The 20,081-nt window shown below is 43.6% G+C and overlaps 2 protein-coding genes across 2 annotated transcripts in view; both read right to left on the bottom strand.

Annotated features, from left to right (window-relative positions):
• PALLD (palladin, cytoskeletal associated protein) overlaps positions 1–183 on the bottom strand; it is a 524,810-nt gene extending 524,627 nt beyond the window's left edge. The window contains exon 1 of the mRNA XM_039326459.1: positions 165–183. The gene's annotated coding sequence lies outside the window, so the exon portion shown is untranslated. The remainder of the gene's footprint in view (positions 1–164) is intronic.
• Positions 165–20,081, bottom strand: part of LOC120300449 (tripartite motif-containing protein 59-like) — a 45,523-nt gene continuing 25,606 nt past the window's right edge. Inside the window, exon 10 of the transcript XR_005554663.1 lies at positions 165–210. The gene's annotated coding sequence lies outside the window, so the exon portion shown is untranslated. The remainder of the gene's footprint in view (positions 211–20,081) is intronic.

The following is a 20,081-nucleotide window of genomic DNA, read 5'->3' as shown; positions in this document are numbered from 1 at the left end:
TGCTAGAGAATTTCAGCTGCATAATTTGTGTTGACAGTAAATGTACATTTTTGAGAATGCTATTGAAAAGTAATACTAAAAGGGGATTGGAAATAGGAAAACCAGTGATATTTATAGGAAGTTGCCCCCCCCTTTTTCTATTGGATTTTTATTAGAGAAATCACCTGAGAGTTTATGCCTGCATATTTGGAGATGCCCAGTTTGGAGAAACTGAAATACAATAATAATAATAATAATAATAATAATAACAACAACAACAACAACAACAACAACTTTATTACGGTCATAGACCAGCAACAGACATCACTGTTTACAATATATTAAAAAAATAAAATAAAAATAGTACTAACATTAATAGTAAATAATAACATCCCTGTTAAGAAAATACATGTTCTCAAAATGTTAGGGTCACTCCCTAGTTTACGTGAGTGGATAGCCGATTAGTATGTGAGTAAATATAATGTTCCAAACATTATGAGAGATATCTCCAAAAAATTGGCACATGTTGATGGCTATAAATCTGTAACCAATTTTTTTTCTTGTGGACATTGCCGCAACATAGTATTTTGCCACTGCAAAAGGGTTTGAGTCCTGGAGAAGAAGGGTTTGAATCCTGGAGGAGAAAGCCTACATAAAAATTGTCTGCCCTCCCTGGCAATCTCTCTAATAAGGGGAGAATATATGTTGTCCTATAAACTCGGTATAACTCACAGTACAATAAAACATGTGAGATGTCTTCGACTTCTCCTTTACCACATATACATACCTGTTCTGCTATTGGTGTTCTCTTATACCTGCCCTGGAAGAATGCTGAAGGAAGAATGTTAAATTTGGCTCTGAAGAAAGCTATTCTTTGTTTTGGGAAGGTCAGATCATTCAGATATCTTGCCGATTCCCACACACCCTGTTTGATTCTATCCCTACTGTGGCAAGGCAACCTATTTAGTTCTTCTTGGAACTCCATGTCCTTTATTCTATTGGATACTACTTGCTTTGCTTGGTCAAAGCCTAGGGACATTAAGAATACTGAAGAGAGCCCATAAGAGCCCAGTTTATGATCTATCACCTGCTTCCAGGGGGAAGGGAAGTTGTCAGTCAGCTCTAACGGGGACAGTCCCTCTGGAAAGAAATGCATTTTAAGCCAATGAATGATCATCATCTTCCAGGCTCTTACCTGGATTTGGGGCATGCCTGTCTCAATTCTTGGCACACTCAAGAAAGAAACCCCCAGCTCTTTAGATTAGCCAAGAGTGTAGCTTTATTAAAAAATCTATCTTAGCATGGCAGAAGCAAAGACAGTTCTAGGATTTTCCCCACGAAAACCCACATAGGCAACTCCCTTTTCCCCTCCAGGCCACCCACAGTTCATAGTTCACCAACTGAATTAAGTTCTTTTGCTTTGGGAAAAACTTCTGCTTGGCCTTGTTAGATAAAGTCTCCCTGGCAACAGACGGTTCACTTGCATTACATAGCCTCCCTTCACCCTTAGAAATTCACTACCCTCCTCCCATCACTGTTTGGCAAAGCTGCAAGCAAAAGCAGGTACAGGCAACTATGGAGTCGAGTCAGGTTTGACTTGTAAAATCACACCCTCCATTCCTAATCTTGTGAACTAGTCCAGAAGGATATCACAACTGATAGTATCAAAAGCTATCGAGAGATCCAGAATGACCAGAATGAATGTATTACCCCAACCTGAGACCACCCAAAGTCACTGACAACTGTAATTTGTGCTGCCTTAGTACTATAATCTGGTCTGAAACCTGAGTGCAAGAGTCCAGATAATCCACTTCCTCCAGATTGCTGTATATTCTTATTAATGAATTTGAGCTAATGAAATTGAAAATTTCAAACAAGAAGAAGATAAACAGAAGTAAATATACAGAATGCTTTAACACCACTTAAGTGACTAATGGCATTTTATATTCAGAAGAAATTTCTGTTCAGTTCAAAAGGGCTTACAGATTCACCAATATGTGGATGCAGATTTACTGTTTTAATATTAAGAAATAATACAATTGTAGCACCATCCAGCTTGCACTATCCTACAAATAATATCTCTTTTTATTAAGAATTATATTAAACAAGTAAAACAAATTACATTAAACAACTAAAACAAATACAAAACCTAGTACAAAAATACATTTAAAAAAGAAAATATATTTATAAAGAGAAGAACCCCCCCAACTAATCTATTTATCTGTCTTTTTATCAGATAAGTTTCATTCATCTGAATCTGTTTCATTGAAGACTTCACAACAAGCTGGGCAAGGGGAAATTTATGTGCTGGACAATGTTTTATGTGGGATGTACATCATGTGGAATGTAATATTAGTGGATTTCAATGAAATCTTGAAGATGTATGGAATCAGAATGTATTTCTTTAATGATTCCATATCCCAAAATGCAGCAGGACTTAGATATAAGGTTGAAAAGCACAAACTAATTTGAGCAATAACGTGTTTTTTTTTAAATTAAGGGCAATGGGTGGAGTGATACTATGGAAGTCTGTCATAACTCAATAGCGTTAAGATCATAGGGTGATTCTTTAGGATTTTTCATCAGCTTTGTGTAAGTTAATCCCATACATTCTAGCATTTCAATGAGATCTCATCTTCAAGTGTTTTTAAACAACATAACAGGATTAGAAAGTCTTTACGCGTTATACTTGGATCCATAAAAACACTTTACTGAAACACCTTACCGAATCATATATATTGTAGCATGCTGCATAAAAACACTCCATGAATATTAGGTTTTTCTTAGTAGTATTTACAGTAAGTTGCCCATCCTCATCCTTGCAACCTAACCAATGTCTGTAAAATGAACATAGCAAAAGGAAATGCGTATAGCACATTTCTCTTTTGTTAAGGATAGGATGCCACACAGTGTAGAGCAATTACTGCATATTGTTAATTTTTTCCACTAGTGCCTAGGAATGCATTATATGGGAATGCATTAACATATGACAATTTCCATATCAAGATGAATTTAAAAATAATAGCTGTCTTTTCCCATTCCATACTATTCAAACTACTTATATATGACCCTCAGTGATAGTCAAAAATCTAAAACTATACAAGCTCGGGAGCACATTTGGAATTTCAAAAACAAGTCATGAATATTCTTATAAAATTACTACTTTGATGGACATGATCAGTTTCAAAACATCCATTTGCCAAAAAGCCATCTTATGGGGTGAATCCCATCATTCCCTTCTATTCCTATAAGAGGACCTGTACCAGTGAGCTTATCTCTGGCCCATTTCTCTCTTCTTTCCTGCAATGCTATGTAGCCATCCTTGGATGACAAAAAAATAGTTCAGCACAAAATTTGTTAGTTAGACTGTCAGATTTATTAGGGCAGATTTTCCTTAATAAAGGGGAACAAGGGAAACAAATAATGAGGTATTATTTGTTTCTGTGTGTAACAATCAGACAGAACACATTGCAAAGAAAAAACAATAAATAAATATTTCTTATCCTGCTACCTACTTGAGCAGAATCTTGGGCTTCAAAGAACAAGCAGAATTTGTTATAAACAAGACGATCTGAGAGAACATTTCTATACTCTTGAGTTAGATAGGTTGTTTTTAATAATGCTAAACCTGTATTACCAAAGTTACTTGGTTCCAAACAGATTGGCTGCTGTGATAAATGTGTTAAAAATAGATCATTTAATCAGCCTGCAGTCAAGGGAGATGACATGGGAAGCAAGTCTTTTCCATAAGGCCATTGAAAGGCAAGCTCCTTCTCTTTTCCTGCAATGGTCATTATGTAAAACTAATTTTAAAATTTAATTAGGCTTAGCTTTCATTTTTTATCTTCTTCATTCTGTTCTTATTGGTGATATGCATTTTAGACTCTAAGCATGTAAAGAAGGGACTGACTTTTTATTGAATAGATATACCTTACTTTCCGGCGTATAAGACGACTTTTGAAAGCATTGAAATTGGTGCCGAAGTCGGGGGTCGTCTTAAACGCCGAGTCGTTTTATACGCCGGTAAATACGGTAAGCTATTCTTTGGCTGAACAATAAGATAGCAATAATGGAAATAATGGTAGTTTCCGGCATATAAGACGACTTTCTAGGCATGCGACTCGGCGCCAAAGTCAGGGGTCGTCTTCTCGCCGGGTTGCCTTATACGCCGGTAAATACGGTAAGCTATTCTTTGGCTGAACAATAAGATAGCAAAGGTTAAAATTAAAAAAATAGAATTCAAGCAGATGACTTCTTTTTTAGATTTTTTTGCTTGACAGTCAGTTGAAGAACTATTGGATTATTGCACGTTTGTCACAATAGAAAATACGTATGTAATATACATAATGCACAAGGTGGGGTTATAGATTAATTTCACCCACACATCTCCTACAAAACTATTTGTACATATCACTCCTCTGCTTCTGTCTTTCCATTTTCAGCAGATATATTAAGCAGAAATATAAATATTGTAACCTATTGTTTTAGAGATTTTGCTATCTATGTATTGTTTGCATTCAGAAATCAGTTAAGCATGGATCTGAGAGAAATCTGAATATACAGTAATAACACAATCAACAGTGTGTGTGTGTGTGTGTGTGTGTGTGTGTGTGTGTGTGTGTGTGTATAGGTCTTTGGTTATTCGGGTTTTCTTCCGCATCAAATTGGAAGTGTCTTGGCGACGTTTCGACGAAGTCTCATTCGTCATCTTCAGGCTGGTGTTTTTGGCTTCGTGCTTCTAGGAGCAATGTGTGATCGTAGCTGTTTCTTCCTTTTAACTGCCAGTGGGGGTATGAACTGATTGGATGAGAGCTTGGCTGTGTTCTGATTGGATGGAGGTGTGTTCTGATTGATTAGGAGCTTGGCTGTGCTCTGATTGGATGGGGGGTTGGCTGTGCTCTGATTGGATGAGGGGTTGACTGTGCTCTGATTAGATGGGGAATTGGCTATGCTCTGATTGGTTGGGGGAGTGTTCTGTTTGGTTGGGGGCTTTGTTGTGCTCAGGTTAGTCTGAGTTGCACGGGGATGTGAGATGGTGAGCTGCATTGCTATTGTTTGGCTTCGCGTTCATGGTCGTGCCTCATCTTCATGGTGGGTGTCAGTTTGCTTCATGTATGGATTGGAAAAGTTTAAAGTGGCTAATGATGCAGCTGTGGTCTGGCTTCTGGTTTATGGTCATGCCTCATTATCGGTGTGGGTTTGGGTTTGCTTTTTGCATGGAAGTGTAGTGGTGACATCCTGTGTGGCTTTTGTGAATGTGGGTCTGGTGTCATTCTTTGTGTTAGGGACTCGTTTGTCAATAAGGGCGGGTTTCCAAATGGCTGGTAGGCGGGAGGTATCATCTCGTTTGTTCATATTGTGTGGGCGTTTTTCTATCTCGATGGCTTCTCTGATTATTATTTTATTAAAGTGTTCAGTTTTGGTGATAGTTCTGGTCTTTTTAAAGTCAATTTCATATCCTGTGATTTTTAAGGTGTTGGATCAGGGAAGAAGTTGGTTCCTCTTTTTTGACTGAGTTTTTATGTACTTCAATGCGTGCACTTATTCTTCTGTTGGTTTGTCCAATGTATGTGGTGGGACAAGCGGTGCATGGGATTTCGTACACTCCTTGATTTTCTAATTCAATTTTGTCTTTGGGGTTTCTTAGGATGGTGGATATTTTTCTGTTTGGGCAGAATGCTGTCTTAATGTTGTGTTTGTGGAGGATCTTGCTGATTCTGCCTGTGGTGCCTTTTATGTAAGGGAGGAGGACTTTGCCGTTTTCTTCTTCTCTGTCTTGTATTTTAGTGGGGGTTTCTTTTTGGATTAGTTTGGTAATCTTATTTCTTTGGAATCCATTGGATGTAAGTACATTAGTGAGAGTGTGTAGTTCGGTTTTTAGGTGTTGTTCATCAGCCAAGCGTTTTGTTCTAGAGATGAGTGTCTTGGCTACGGAGTTGATCTGTGCTGGGTGGTGGTGTGAGAGAGCGTGCAGATAGCAGTTTCTCTGTGTTTTCTTCTGGTAGATGGTGTGTCCTAGGGAGCCATTGGATTTCTTGTAGACTAAGACATCCAGGAAGGGAGGTTGGTTATTAGCTTCTGTTTCCATGGTGAACTGTATTTTGGGGTGTAGGCTGTTGAGATGTATGAGGAAGTTGTCCAGTTTTTCTTTCCCATGTGGCCAGATTATGAAGGTGTCATCTACGTATCTCCGCCAGAGTTTGGGTTTGTGATCAGATTTTTCTAAAGCTTGGGTTTCAAAGTGTTTCATGTAGAGGTTTGCAATGACAGGTGAGAGGGGTAATCCCATGGATGCTCCTTCTATTTGTTTGTATTTTTCTCCATTATAGATGAAGTATGTGTTGGATAGGCAATCTTTGATTGGCACTTGGGTGAAGAGGGATATGACATCGAAGCTCACGAGTAGGTCGCTGGGCTGTAAGTTTTGTTTCTTTATGATCTCTAAAAAATGGAATGAGTTTTTTACATGTGAAGTGATGGATTCTGCATAGGGCTGTAGTTGTTTGGCGAGAAATTTGGCTAGGTTTTGTAGAGGTGAGCCTATGGAGCCGACTATGGGTCTAAGGAGCACGAAAAGTAAATCAAACACCCCCCCACCCATCAGAGAAAGCCATACGCAGGATGATAGAGGAACTGGATACAGGAGAGGGGAGAGTACCCCCAGCCTAAACCCACCTATCTCTGAACTAGCAGATAAAACAACGTATAAAGGACTCAAACAAAAGAAAGGAATATACGGTAACTTAAGAAGTGCACTTAAAACGCAGCCTGACCAACTGGATCCAACGAAGCACACTGTAAACCAGAGATAGGCATTTAACAACTATATGTAAGATTTCTTTCAGCATCTGCCTTTTAACCCTGATTATGTCAAGTGTATTTGACGAAAGCTTGGTTGATTAAACTTTTATTTCTTAAATTTCTCTTGGTGATCATTATTTTAATAAAAAATGGAAATTCCCAAGAGTCAAATTTTTACTTGTATTATTAATTATATATGTATGTATGTATGTATGTATGTATGTATGTATGTATGTATGTATGTAAGTCTTCATCCTGGTCATCCAAGCCGGGAATAAATAAGCAACATGGCGACTGCTGTGGGAAGATGGTTACAGTTTATTGAAGAAGCAGAAAGATTGTTCTTGCAAGAAAGAGCAGAGGAGAGAGAGAGGGCCTGAGCACATGGGCAGTAGCTTTTTATACCCTCTTTAGCCTTTTGTTTGCAATAGTTTCCTCTTCATGTGGCATGAACTTTGAACTGAGTCTGAGTGCTTTTCTAGGCCTTAGTATCTGTGGTTTAGTCCTATTATGTCCCCAAAGTCATCTCCTGCTTCCCTGGGGCTGGGCTAATGACTCTTAAGAGTTTCTTTGTCTTTTTGAGTTCCCTGGCTCCACCCTTCCTGATGGTTTTACATCTGCATTTGTATAGGGCTGGCTCTTGCTTGGGGCAAAGAGAAAGATTTGAGGCCAGGTTTGGTTTCTGCTTTTCAAAAAATGCTTTAAAAAATCCTTTTGGTGAAAAATATTTTTTCCTGCCCTTTTAATATTTCTTTCTCTGGGGCTCTGACTTCCCTCAATTGTGTGTGTGTGTGTGTACACAAACACACACACAGAGTAGTATAGTATCATAGTATTTCATACTCCTACTCCTTTGCATCTTGTTGAAATCTAAAAAAAAATTGTTTGTACATTCTGGTTATTTTTTAAAAATATAATTCAATGAATCTAATGCTATTAAATGTGCTGACAATGATAAAAGATATTATTTTTTCTACTTTATTAAATCATGAGTTTTCATCAAAGGACCAACAAACTATTTCAAGGTATATACAGGTAATCCTCGATGTAAGGACCCACCCCACTTTGCATCTTAAGAAGACAGAACTCTTGGAATAATTCTTCCAACAGGCAACCTTTATTAAGAGAAAATGGTTGCAGGCGTTCTAGACAGGACTTGGGGTCCAAGCTCTCCCATTCAAGGTTTTAAGGGGTTCCCCAGTAGCCCCACCCAATCATCCCCCTCTTCCAGCGACAGTCTCAGGCATTACATTCCCACCCCCTTTTTCTTACTGCCGGCTGGATGGAGACTTCAAAGAAAACTACATGAAAGGTAATAGCCCCATTCTTATGGTTAGCTCTTTTGGCAATACACACAACCAGTTCCTTTGAAGTGTACCGAAGGAAGTGAGGGCCATAAAGCCCCTTTGTTCACCCCCTTCCCTTCATCGTATGGCAGAATCCATAGAAGGCAGAAATGGGGTTTTTTATAATTGATAACTAGAGATGAAATATAATTGGATTCTGACATCCTGCCCCTCAAAAATATGACAGATCCACCTGAAAGAAAACAAAACAGGTATAAAAGTTAGTCAGGCTTGTTAGGGTATTCTGTGTGAAACTTCTTTAATAGCTTCAGGCTCTGACATGACGTTTATGGACCCACTCGTTTTGTGAGGGAGGGAGGTGTTTCCAGACAACTAGGTACTGAGTTGCTCCATGATATCTCCTAGAGTCAAGGATTTCCTTTATTTCGAAGTGTTGTTCACCCTCCACCATGATTGGAGGTGGGGGGGGGATTTTTGGCCGTAGAGGTGACTGATGCTCTCTTTTCAGCAAGCTGCAATGAAAAATTGGGTGTATTTGCCTGAGATTTTTGGGTAATTCTAATTCTACTGTTACTGGGTTTATGATTCTTTTAATTGGAAAAGGTCCTATATATTTTGGTCCAAGTTTTTTACAGGGCTGTAGGGACTTTAGGTATTTTGTAGATAAGTACACCATTTCTCCTATAATGAATGGTGTAGGCTCAACCCTTTTTTTATCGGCTTGTGCTTTGTATGCCTGCCTAGCTTCATCTAGTGCTTTTCTAATTATTGGCCAGGTGTCTTGTAATTGTTCCATCCATTCTTTCATTGATGGGATCGTTGGTTTGTTTGGGGTTAATTCTGGCATGGGGTTGAAACTTTGACCATTGGCTATCTGAAAAGGAGTGTAGCCTGTGCTGGAGTGGACTGCATTATTGTAGGCAACTTCTGCAAAAGGGAGTAAGTCCGTCCAATCATTTTGCTGGAAATTCAAAAAACATCTCAAATATTGCTCAAGTACTGAATGACAACGTTCTTTTTGTCCATCTGTCTGAGGGTGATGGCTAGCTGTCAGTCCCTGAGTGGTCCCTAAGAGGGATAAAAATTCCTTCCAAAATGCAGACGTAAATTGCACTCCCCTATCAGAGATGATGCGGTGGGGTGCCCCGTGTAATCTGTAAATGTGCTGGACAAAACGTTTTGCTAAGGCCTTTGCAGTGGGAATCTTTTGGCAAGGGATAAAGTGCATCTGTTTGGAAAACAAGTCCGTGACCATCCAGACAACAGTATTCCCATTGTTTTCTGGCAATTCCACTATAAAATCCATGGCTATTTCCCTCCAGGGGGCTGAGGGATTTGCCACTGGTTGTAATAGTCCTGGCGATTTCCCTTGCAACCTCTTTGCAGACACACATTTTGGGCAGCTGGCCACATAACTTTCTATGTCCTTTTTTATTGATGGCCACCAAAATTGCCGTTTAATTAAGTGTAAAGTTTTTACAAATCCAAAATGCCCTGCTGATTTTGTGTCATGGCAAAGCTGCATGAAAGTGACTCTTCGGGTTGTTGGTATATATAACTTTTCCCCTACCCAAGGCAACACGTCTCTCATTGTGCACACATTTTTGTTTTTCTGGAACCATTTGTCTGTTTCCAAACTTTTTCTGAATTCAATTCCAGTTTGGCTGTCCAGTCGTGGTTTTAATTTAGCTTGGGTTCTTGTGGTTACTGGTGCTGCCAGTTGTGACTCTGCCATTATTGGTTTAGAGTCTGTGGTTCATGCGCTGTTATATTGGGGCATGTGAGTTCTTTCCCCCCGGCAAATGCTTGAGCTTAAATTGGAACTGGTGAAAATGCTGGGACCAGCGGGCTTGTTTGGGATTGAGTTTCCTGGGCGTTTTCAGGGCTTCCAAATTTTTGTGATCAGTCCACACCTGGAAGGGGATTTTGTTGCCTTCCAGGAACTGTTGCCACGTGAGTAATGTCCAACATATCCCATATGCCTCCTTCTCCCATACGGGCCAGCACTGTTCTGTTTCCGTGAGTTTCTTGGATGTATATGCACAGGGTTGCAATACTCCATCATCGTTTTCTTGTAATAGAACAGCCCCCACTGCCACATCACTTGCATTTGCCTGTATTACAAAGGGCTTGTCCATGTCTGGGTGCCTTAGTATTGGTTCGGCAGAAAAAAGTCTCATTAGTCTCTCAAACGCTGCTTGGCACTCCATTGTCCATGTTAGTGGCTGGCTAGGTTTTACTGAGGATGTTCCCTTCGTTTTTAGTAAGTTAGTGAGGGGCAAGGCTATCTGGGCAAATGAGGGGATGAATTGGCGGTAAAAGTTTGCAAAGCTCAGGAAACTTTGTAGTTGCTTTCTTGTGCAAGGTGGTGCCCAATCTAATACTGCTCTGACCTTCTCTGGGTCCATTTCAATGCCCTGGGGGAATATGCGATAACCTAGGTAGTCTATCCTTCCCTGGTGGAATTCGCATTTTGAGAGTTTGGCATATAGGTGGGCGGCTCGCAGTTTCTTTAAAACTGCTCTGACAAGGTGGACATGTTCCTCTTTTGTTTCAGTGAAGAATGTCGTCCAAGTAAACAAGGACCCCCTTAAACAGGTGCTCCCTTAAAACGTCATTGATTAATTGCATAAAGACTGCAGGGCCTCCTTGTAATCCAAATGGCAAGACTTTGAATTGATAGCATCCCATGGGGCAGTTAAATGCTGTCTTCCATTCGTCCCCTTCCTTAATTCTCATGCGATAGTACGCTTCCCTTAGGTCTAGTTTAGAAAAAAATTTCCCTTTCAAGAGATGTGACAGCATGTCTTTCATGAGGGGCAGAGGGTATAGGTTGCTTTCACTGATTGTATTCAAGGCCCTATAATCCATGCATAAGCGTAAAGAGCCATCCTTCTTCTCTCTAAAAAGGACTGGGGCAGCCACTTTAGGCTTGGCTGGCTCAATGAACCCTCTCTCTAGGTTTTTTTTAATGAATCTTTCCATTTCCTCCTTCTCCTTCGGGCTCATGGAGTATAATCTGGGCTTCGGGAATTTTGCCCCAGGCTTGAATTCAATGGCACAGTCTGTGGGTCGGTGGGGGGGGGAGCTCATTCGCCCTCTCCTAACTGAAAACTTCAGCAAGGTCTCTGTATTCCTCTGGTATTTCTGTTAGTCCCTTTTCCTCTCCCATGGATACTTTTTCTATTATTGATTTTGGTAGCCCCCCTTGGGATTTTAAGTCCATAGGGTCCCCCTTCGGGAACTTGATTTCTGTCATCCTCCAATTTACCCAGGGGTTCCATTTTTTCAACCATTCCATCCCTAGGATCATTGGGCATTCTATGCCTGGGGTCACCACAAACGTTATGTCCTCCTCATGTTTGCCCAGGGAGAGGTGTATTGGTAGAGTGGCTAGGGTAGCTGGCACCCCCCCTGCTATGGATCCATCTAACTGGACAAATGAGATTGGTTGTTCCAGTCTCCTTGATGGAATGCCCAGATTCCCCACTAGTTTCGGGCTAATGAGGCAGCAGGTGCAGCCAGAGTCTATTAAGGCTTTCACCTTCACTGTTTCAGGCATGGGGGAAATTAATATAGTCACTGTCTTGAAGATGGGTGTGATGCATCCACTTACCAGGGTTCGCCCTTCGAGCTGTCATCTGAGGCGTCCACATGCCCTGCGGTGTAGGCTGGAGTTCTTTCCCCCTCATGAGCAGAGGTGGAGGGTTCCGCAATTTCCATCATTCTCATGGCAGGTTCTTTTGGCTTAGCTGAAGACTTTCCGGATTTGCTGATTGGGGATCTGTCTGGGTTGTGCTGGGGGGCTTTGGAGCGGCATTCTACAGCTCGATGCCCTTCTCTTCCACACTTGAAACACCCCATTTGCTTCTTGGCTGTAGCCAATGGTTTCACTGGTTCGTGTGTCAGCTCAGGCAGGGGGCGGCTCCATTGTTTTCCTCGGCGGTGTCTCTTCAATATGTCAATCTCTGCTTCCTCTGCCAAGATGTACCATTCCTCAAGTTGGTGTGGGTCCCCTCGGGGCAGGCAAGCGTCATATAGGTCATAATTTAGTCTGTCTTTGAAATGACTAAGGAGGATGTCTTCTGGCCAGTTCAGTTTGCTGGCAATGGCCCGGAATTCTTGTGTATATTTAGCCACCGGGCGTTTGCCTTGCCTCATCGTTTTTATCCTTTCGCAGGCTTTGCGATCAGCCAGGGGGTCTTCAAATCGTCTTCTCAGAGAGGACATGAAACGGTTGAAGTCGTTGAGTTCTGGGACATTGGAGTCGTGCAAGTTCACCACCCAATCTGCAGCCGGTCCGTCTAGGGCAGATTGCACAATCCGGATGTGTGCTTTGTCGCTGAGGATGTACCGCCCGTATTCCTCCATGTAGCTGAGGACTTGGGTTAGGAAAAACCCCAAGCGTGTTGGCTCCCCTTTGAATTTCACCTCCAACGGCGGACGTCTTGGAATGGATCAGTGCCTCCGTTGTTTGTGGTAGTGTCCTCCATCCAGATCGCCATCTGTGGTTTGGTAGGGGGTGGGGACTACCGGATCAGCAGATGTCCCCAGGGCTGCAGGTTCCACTTTCCCCTCGATGTCTCTCCCTTTGCGGCTCCAGGAGCTGGGGCGGCCGTAGGGCTCAGGATTCTCCTCTCCTAGGGAGCTGAGAGTTCTCTTCATCAGGTCAATAGCTTTCTCTAGGATCAAGTCTGAATACGGTGCCCAGCTTTCTCCCTCTTCACTTGCGTGCAGGGATTTCTCCATCTCCTGCTTCCATTCTGGTTGCTTGGGCCCCCGTCTCAGGGTCACCTTTCTTGATTCCTTTCCCCACTCACTTTTCTTTCCAACACCCATTGACCAGCGAGGCTTGTGGTCCCGTGTCTCCACCACTTCTTCTCCTGAGAAATCTGACCTCTCGGATCCCAACATCCGGCAAGGTTTCAATTGGGTCAGCGGCTCTCTTTCCAGGGAGTTTTCCCCCTTTTTTGCTCCATTGTCTGACATGGTAATTTTTTGCAAAATCCCCTGGCAAGGGTCTCCCTTCCAGGTGGATTAATTTTGCAAGTCCTGTCTAATGTAAGGACCCACTCCACTTTGCATCTTAAGAAGACAGAACTCTTGGAATAATTTTTCCAACAGGCATCCTTTATTAAGAGAAAATGGTTGCAGGCGTTCTAGACAGGACTTGGGGTCCAAGCTCTCCCATTCAAGGTTTTAAGGGGTTCCCCAGTAGCCCCACCCAATCATCCCCCTCTTCCAGCGACAGTCTCAGGCATTACATTCCCACCCCCTTTTTCTTACTGCCGGCTGGATGGAGACTTCAAAGAAAACTACATGAAAGGTAATAGCCTCATTCTTATGGTTAGCTCTTTTGCAATACACACAACCAGTTCCTTTGAAGCGTACCGAAGGAAGTGAGGGCCATAAAGCCCCTTTGTTCACCCCCTTCCCTTCATGGCAGAATCCACAGAAGGCAGAAATGGAGTTTTTTATAATTGATAACTAGAGATGAAATATAATTGGATTCTGACTTAGAACCACAATTGAGCCCAAAATTTCTATTGTTATGTGAGACATCTATGGAGATTCTCAGTCATCCAAGTCATGTTATCCCAAAGGTGTTTTTTCATGAGGCAACTGCGCTGAAGAAGCTTCTTGGATGAGAAATGAAACATCTTCAAAGAAAAACAAAAATGTCCAGTTGCCTCGTGAAAAAGCACCTTTGGGATTTTATGTGAGACATTTGTTAAGTGAATTTTGTACCATTTTATGAACTTTCTTGCCACTGTTGTTAAATGAACCATTGTAGTTGTCAAGTTAATAACATAGTTGTTAAGTGAATCTGGCTTCCCCATTGACTTTGTTTGTCAGGTTACAAAAGGTGTTCACATGAGCCCAGGACACTGCAACCGTCATAAATATGAATCAGTTGCTAAGCATCTGAACTTTGATCACATGACTATGGGATTGATGCAATGATCGTATAAAAAATGCTCATAAGTCACTTCTGCACAGCCGTTGTAACTTTGGTCACTAAATGAATTGTTGTAAGTCAAGGACTACTTGTACTTTAAGAAAATAAAAGTTATTAGATAGCTATACCTTGATGACAGAAATATTATTGCTAAATGAAAGGAAGTTTCAATCTAAGATAAAACAGCAGAGCAAGTGAAATAGGAATTTCCCAAAAGTGTATAATATTTAATGAATTGTTAAACGAAGAAAGGGAAATTGGCATAACCCAGGGAAGTGAACAGGCGTGTGTGTGTACAGCAAAGAGGCACTTAGCATGAGACTATTTTGAGAGCAAAATTTCCAGAGCTGGAAAGTCTTTAAACTTTTTTTTCTTCATCATCCTCTTTGATTGTTCCAACAGACAGGTGCTGCAGAAGATGATGGCAGGAGTATTCCAGGCCTCCCAGTAATAAACTATATTACATCTTTGTTGCCTGCATACTTACCACGGTAAATTTGTTCAATCAATCCAGCTACAGGAGTTCTTATGAGACAAGTAACCACTGAGTAATTTTTTGGGTTTGTATGCCAGACTGTGCATATAGCATGCTAAACTACAATTGGTTTGTTTTTTGGCTTAGTGTATCATGACATTAAAGACATTAAAAATAGTTTCCTTTTACTTTTTTTTAACTGGTTATCTCTAAATCTGGCCAGTGAAGTTAGAAATACTCTGGTTTTATGCTAATCAGCCACAATGTAGTTTGCTTTTTTAGAGATATATAAAGGGATTGATTTTGTCCTTCTCTACACCTTGCAATCTATTGCTTTTCTGGGTTCCTGACAAAACAAATTGTTTTCTTGTCCATATGCTATCCAAGGAACACATTTTCTATCTTTTTTCTTTCCCCCATAGGATGGGCGATGTTATGGTATGGAATTGTTTTATTACAAGGATTGGCACTAGGGACACAGATTTCATTATGTATATTGGTAGATAGGTGTTGAAAAGCAGTATAAACTAACAGTTAGAAAAAGATGGCTAAATTCTGAAAAATATTCCCTTTTTTATAGTTCTTTATTCTGTTTAAAAAAACATATTCATAGAATCATAGAACACAAGACTTGGAAGGAATATTGGAGGCCAACTAGTCCATCCCCCTGCCTGGTACAGAGCAATCCAGCCCATTTAAAAGCTCCAGTGAAGGATAGTTCCTCAGCTTGAGGCAGTCTGTTCCATTGTTGAAATGCTCTGATAGCCATAACCTACTCTTTTATAATCCATTTTATTTTCAAGGAAGTGTGTTAATGTCTTGAATAGCAATAGCAATATATTTAGCAATATATACTGCTTACTAGTGCTTTACAGCCTCTAAAAGTTTACAAATGTCAGCATATTGTCCCCAACAATCTGGGTTCTCATTTTACCGACCTTGGAAGGATGGAAGGCTAAGTCAACCTTGAACCACTTAGGATAGAACCTCTGGTAGTGGGAATGCAGTTAGCCTGCAATATTGCATTCTAACCACAGTACCACGTTATTGTTTTTGCTAGGGAAGGCACTAATAGTATTGACCATGATGGAGGCTTCCCATTTTATATATATACAAAATAAAGATGGAATATAATATTCTTATTGATGGAGTATAATGGAACCAGGATAATCAATAAAAGCACTTCTATTTTTGATTACTAATCCTCTGTCCTACACATTCAGTATTGTGACAAATCATTTCTCAATTTAAGGGGTTCAAAATCTGCCCATATTCTTCAAAGCCCAGTTTTGACAACTTTCATTCTGGTTCTTAATTTATATATCATAAATTTGTAAGAGCTGCAGTCCTTAAAGTTCTGCAGAGTGGCATTGTATTTGCTATGGGACAAATTGCCAAAGTTAACATGAGGCCTGGAAGAATCAGGGTCAAATGCAAAACTAGACAGGTTTGAAATAAAAACAATGCACAGATGTCAGTTGTTTCTTCCACTAAGACATTAGTAACATTCAGAACATTAGGAAAAATAGTAAGATTTTAATCTGGAGATGGATGGATGAACAGACAGAGAAAATAGGTTGAGACTTATTACTATTTTTGGAGCTAAGAATGTGGCATAGCCCTAATTTTCAACACTTCAGTATGACATAGTTTTGCTTTTTGATTATGACTAATTATAATAACATGTAAGCCCCATAGTCAATTCATTAGTGTTCCAATGAAGGAGAATATTTGTAACTCAGGCTTGAAACAAGGGGTCCTTAGTGCTCTCTGAGCTTGCTTGTTTTCTTGCAGATGCTTCATTAGCCTGTCAGTACCCCTGTGCATTTTGCCTTTATTTCCTATGCTTTCATTTTTCGAGTTCTGCCATTCTAATCGGGGGAGGGGAACCTATGGGTATTCTGCAGTGTACTTCCTTTGCTTTATTTGTTCTCTTTGAAGTATCTTTCTTGGGGTGAGAATGGAATGTGCCTTCAGCCATCTGCCTTATCTCCAAGAGGTGGGAAGAAGCCACGGAGAAACCTGACAGCCTTGAGAATGACGCCTTATCGCAGTGGTGGCGAACCTTATGGAGACCAAATGCCCAAACTGCAACCCAAAACCCACTTATGTATCGTGGGGTGTCGGGTGGGCGTGGCTGCTGGGTGGGCGTGGCTATGGTGGAAATGACATACTGGGTGGGCATGGCCAGGATGGGCATGGTCAACTCAATGTTGCTCTGGTGGGTGGGGCAGTGGGCAGGAGGGCATCTTGCTCAGTGGGTGGGAGGCATCGGGAGAGGCTCCTGAGCCCCACAGCTCTTCCAAGGGGGGAGGAGGGGCTGTGCTGGGATCGGGGCTCCTCGTGCCTTCTGCTGCCCGCCTGTGCTCTTCTGCCAAAGATGCTGTGGCTCCGCTTGCCTGGCAGGGCGGGGGCGCACTCCTGCACAGGGACGCACATAGGGCTGCTGCCTCCTTTTTGTGCCATGCCGGGACTGGGCTGGATTCAGCACAGAGCCTCCTCGTGGCTTCTTCCCCTGTGGACATTGGAAATGCCCACCCCACCTACTGCTCGTCCTGGGGCAGCTGCCGCCGTCCTGCAATCTCCAGCCCATCGCCGGCCAGCCAGCCATGCCAAGATGCATCCCTTCGGGCTCTCTTGTCTTCTTCCCTCCAGACTGGGACTGGTCAGATTGCCCCCGTGGGCAGCCCTGCACCCATCCCCGGGCAGCCCTCTTCCTCAATCCTTCCGCTCCTTCTGCGGGCAGACTGTGGCTTACTGAGCCGGGCACACCTCTCCCAGCACGCGTCCTCAGGCAGAGGAGCTTGGCAGCCATGGCTCTCGCTCCCCTCTGGCCTCCATCTCCCAAGGGCCGAGCTCGGTGTGCCTGGCTGACCAGCAACGGGCTGGAGAGCGCGGGATGGCGGCAGGTGCCCTGGGGTGAGCGGTAGGTGGGGTGGACACTCCCAATCTCTGCAGGGGAAGAAGTGACGAGGCTCCACACCTAGTCCAGCCAAGCCTCGGCACGGCACAGAAAGTGAGGCAGCAACCCCACATGCATCAGACCCAACCCCAGTAGAGCGCCCTTCTCCTGCTGCCCCGACTCGATTTCTTACTTCCGCCCGGCTTGTTCTGCAGCCTCATGGCAGCAGCATTGGACAGGAAGCGGCAAACGGGGCTTGCTGAATATCAAACTGTGTTTGCTGCTACCACTGCCCTCAGAGCTGGTGATCAGCAGGGCCCTGTCACGGAAGGACTCAGGGGTGCCAGGGTCCAGCCCTACAAAGCCCACCTTCTTCTCACCTGAGCTGCCCAGATACATGCCCCCATTGTGCAACTTCTGCAGCGGCGGCAATGTGGAGGGCGATTGCACACACGAGCAGGATAGACGCACACGGCAGAGGCACTGCCTGGGGCCAGAGGGGAGGCTGGGCAGATTGTGAGCACTGGCAGTGGCAGCGGCACAGAGGCTGATCACACGTGCGAGTGGTTCAGTTTGTGCCTGCAGTCGGCCTCCACACCAGCTCCGCCACCAGTGCCCACAATCTGCCCAGTCTCCCCTCTGGCCCTGGGCAGCTCCTCTGCCATGTGCAGCTGTCCCACTCACGCATGCGATCATCCTCCGTGCCGCCGCTGCCTGCTATCTGCCCAGCCTCCCCTCCGGCCCTGGGCAGCACCTCTGCCGTGCGCACTGTCCTGGCTCGCTCATGCAATTGCCCTCCGCACTACCGCCGGCAGCGCCTGCAATGTATCCAGCCTCCCCTCTGGCCCTGGGCAGCACCTCTGCTGTGTGCAGCTGTCCCATTGTGCCTATCGGCTTCCGCGCTGCCGCCGGCTCATGCAATTTCCCCTCCACCTGCTTTGCGCACCTCCTCCTGGGCCCCCCAGGCCCGCCGTTAACGCTTCCACCACCATGCAGGGTAAGGTTGCTGGCGCCGCCCCCACCCAGATGCCCTCACCTCCCCCAAGCATTTTTTTACTAACCTGCATTTCAGCTGCCTTCTGTTTCTCTGTTTGCTTCTCAGCCTTCACCACGTGTTTGTGGGAGTATCGGTTAAAAAAAAAGTTCCATGAGATTTTCTAATTTCTCACGAGATCTCGTGAGGTTAGAAAGTCTCATGGAACTTTTTTTTTGTTGTCCCACAAACATGTGGCAAAGGCTGAGAAAGCGAATGGAGAAACGTAATGCAGCTGAAATAAAGGTTAGTAAAAAAAACCGCTTGGGGGAGACGAGGGCATCTAGGCGGGGGTCAGGGCGGCAATCTTACCCTGCATGGCTTCGGCAGGTGTCTGGCAGAGGGAGGGAAGCAACAGGCCCCACCCCACCCCCACATGGCACCTTTTTTTCAGCTTGCATTGTCCGAGGAGCCCCTGCCCGCCTCTACGACTGGTGTATTCTAGCCGAGGAAGAAGAGATCAACCAAGCCTAAAATCAACACTGTTTTGGTCGAGGATGGAGGCATCCCTGCTGGAGAGGAAAAGAGAGGTGACGAAAGCCTCCGCAGCAGCGCTGTGCTCAACTGCCTGTTTTAAGTGTGGTTGAGAGGGCCATTGAACTGCAGAGTGCCATTCAAAGACTCCAGTGAGAAAAGGACACCAGACCAGGGGGGAACCCAGAAAAATCCCCCGGGGAGATGGCGATGAAAAGCACCAAGGTCGTGGAGTTTCAACCCTCTGAAAAATCAGGAAGGGGAACTCCGACCCCACCAGAGAAGGGACCAGAAATGTCCGACAGTGACTCCAATAATGAGCCCCTGGTAAGTGGACCCATCACACCCCTTACCAGGCTCATAGAACTGCTGATCCTAGGGATGGAGGAGAAAGTAGCTCTGAAAGCTTTATTGGACTCAGGCTGCACCAGATGTTTGATAAGCCCAACCCTAGTAGGAAGTTTGGGAATCCCTGTGAGGAGACTGAAGAAGCCGATTTCATTTGGCAGTTAGATGGGTCCATTGCAGGGTGCATCCTGGCCACCCTTGCCACGAGGCCAGTAAGACTTACCATGGGGGACCACACTGAGATTTTGATTTTTATAGTGGCCCCCGGCATGGAATGGCCTCTAATCTTAGTGTCAAAACAAGAACATCCAATGTTAGCAGCTTTGTGCTTTGACACTTAGGAATGACGTGGTTAAAAAAGTGGAACCCATGGGTGAATTGGAGGACAGGAGAATTAAGATTCCCAAAAGGGAAACCCCACTTGCCCAATAGCCACCACAGTGAACCCGAAGTGATGGCAGTTGTCAATGATCGGGGATCGGAAAGCATACCCAGGGAGTATCAGGACCTAGCTGAGGTCTTGAAAAGAGGTCTGATGAATTGCCCCCAGACCACCATTGAGATTGTCCCTGGAGCTAAGCTGCTAAAGCTCAAGCTCTATTCGATGACCCCCCGAGAGTTAGAGGAACTGCACAAGTTCATAGATAAAAATTTGGTGTGAGGCTTCATTCAACCGGCAAGACCAAAAATGGCTGCCCCGGTGCTATTCCGCGAGAAGAAAGATGGGTCTCTTCATCTCTGCATACATTATAGATGCTTGAATGCAGTGTGAATGGACAATGTGTATCCCCTGCCACTCATGA

Source organism: Crotalus tigris, unplaced genomic scaffold (genome assembly GCF_016545835.1).
Source record: "Crotalus tigris isolate CLP2741 ecotype Arizona unplaced genomic scaffold, ASM1654583v1 scf7180000024341.3516292, whole genome shotgun sequence".
NCBI classification, from domain to species: Eukaryota; Metazoa; Chordata; class Lepidosauria; order Squamata; family Viperidae; genus Crotalus; species Crotalus tigris.
The sequence above is the reverse complement of the archived record's forward strand: the minus strand, read 5'-3'. Positions and strand labels throughout refer to the sequence as shown.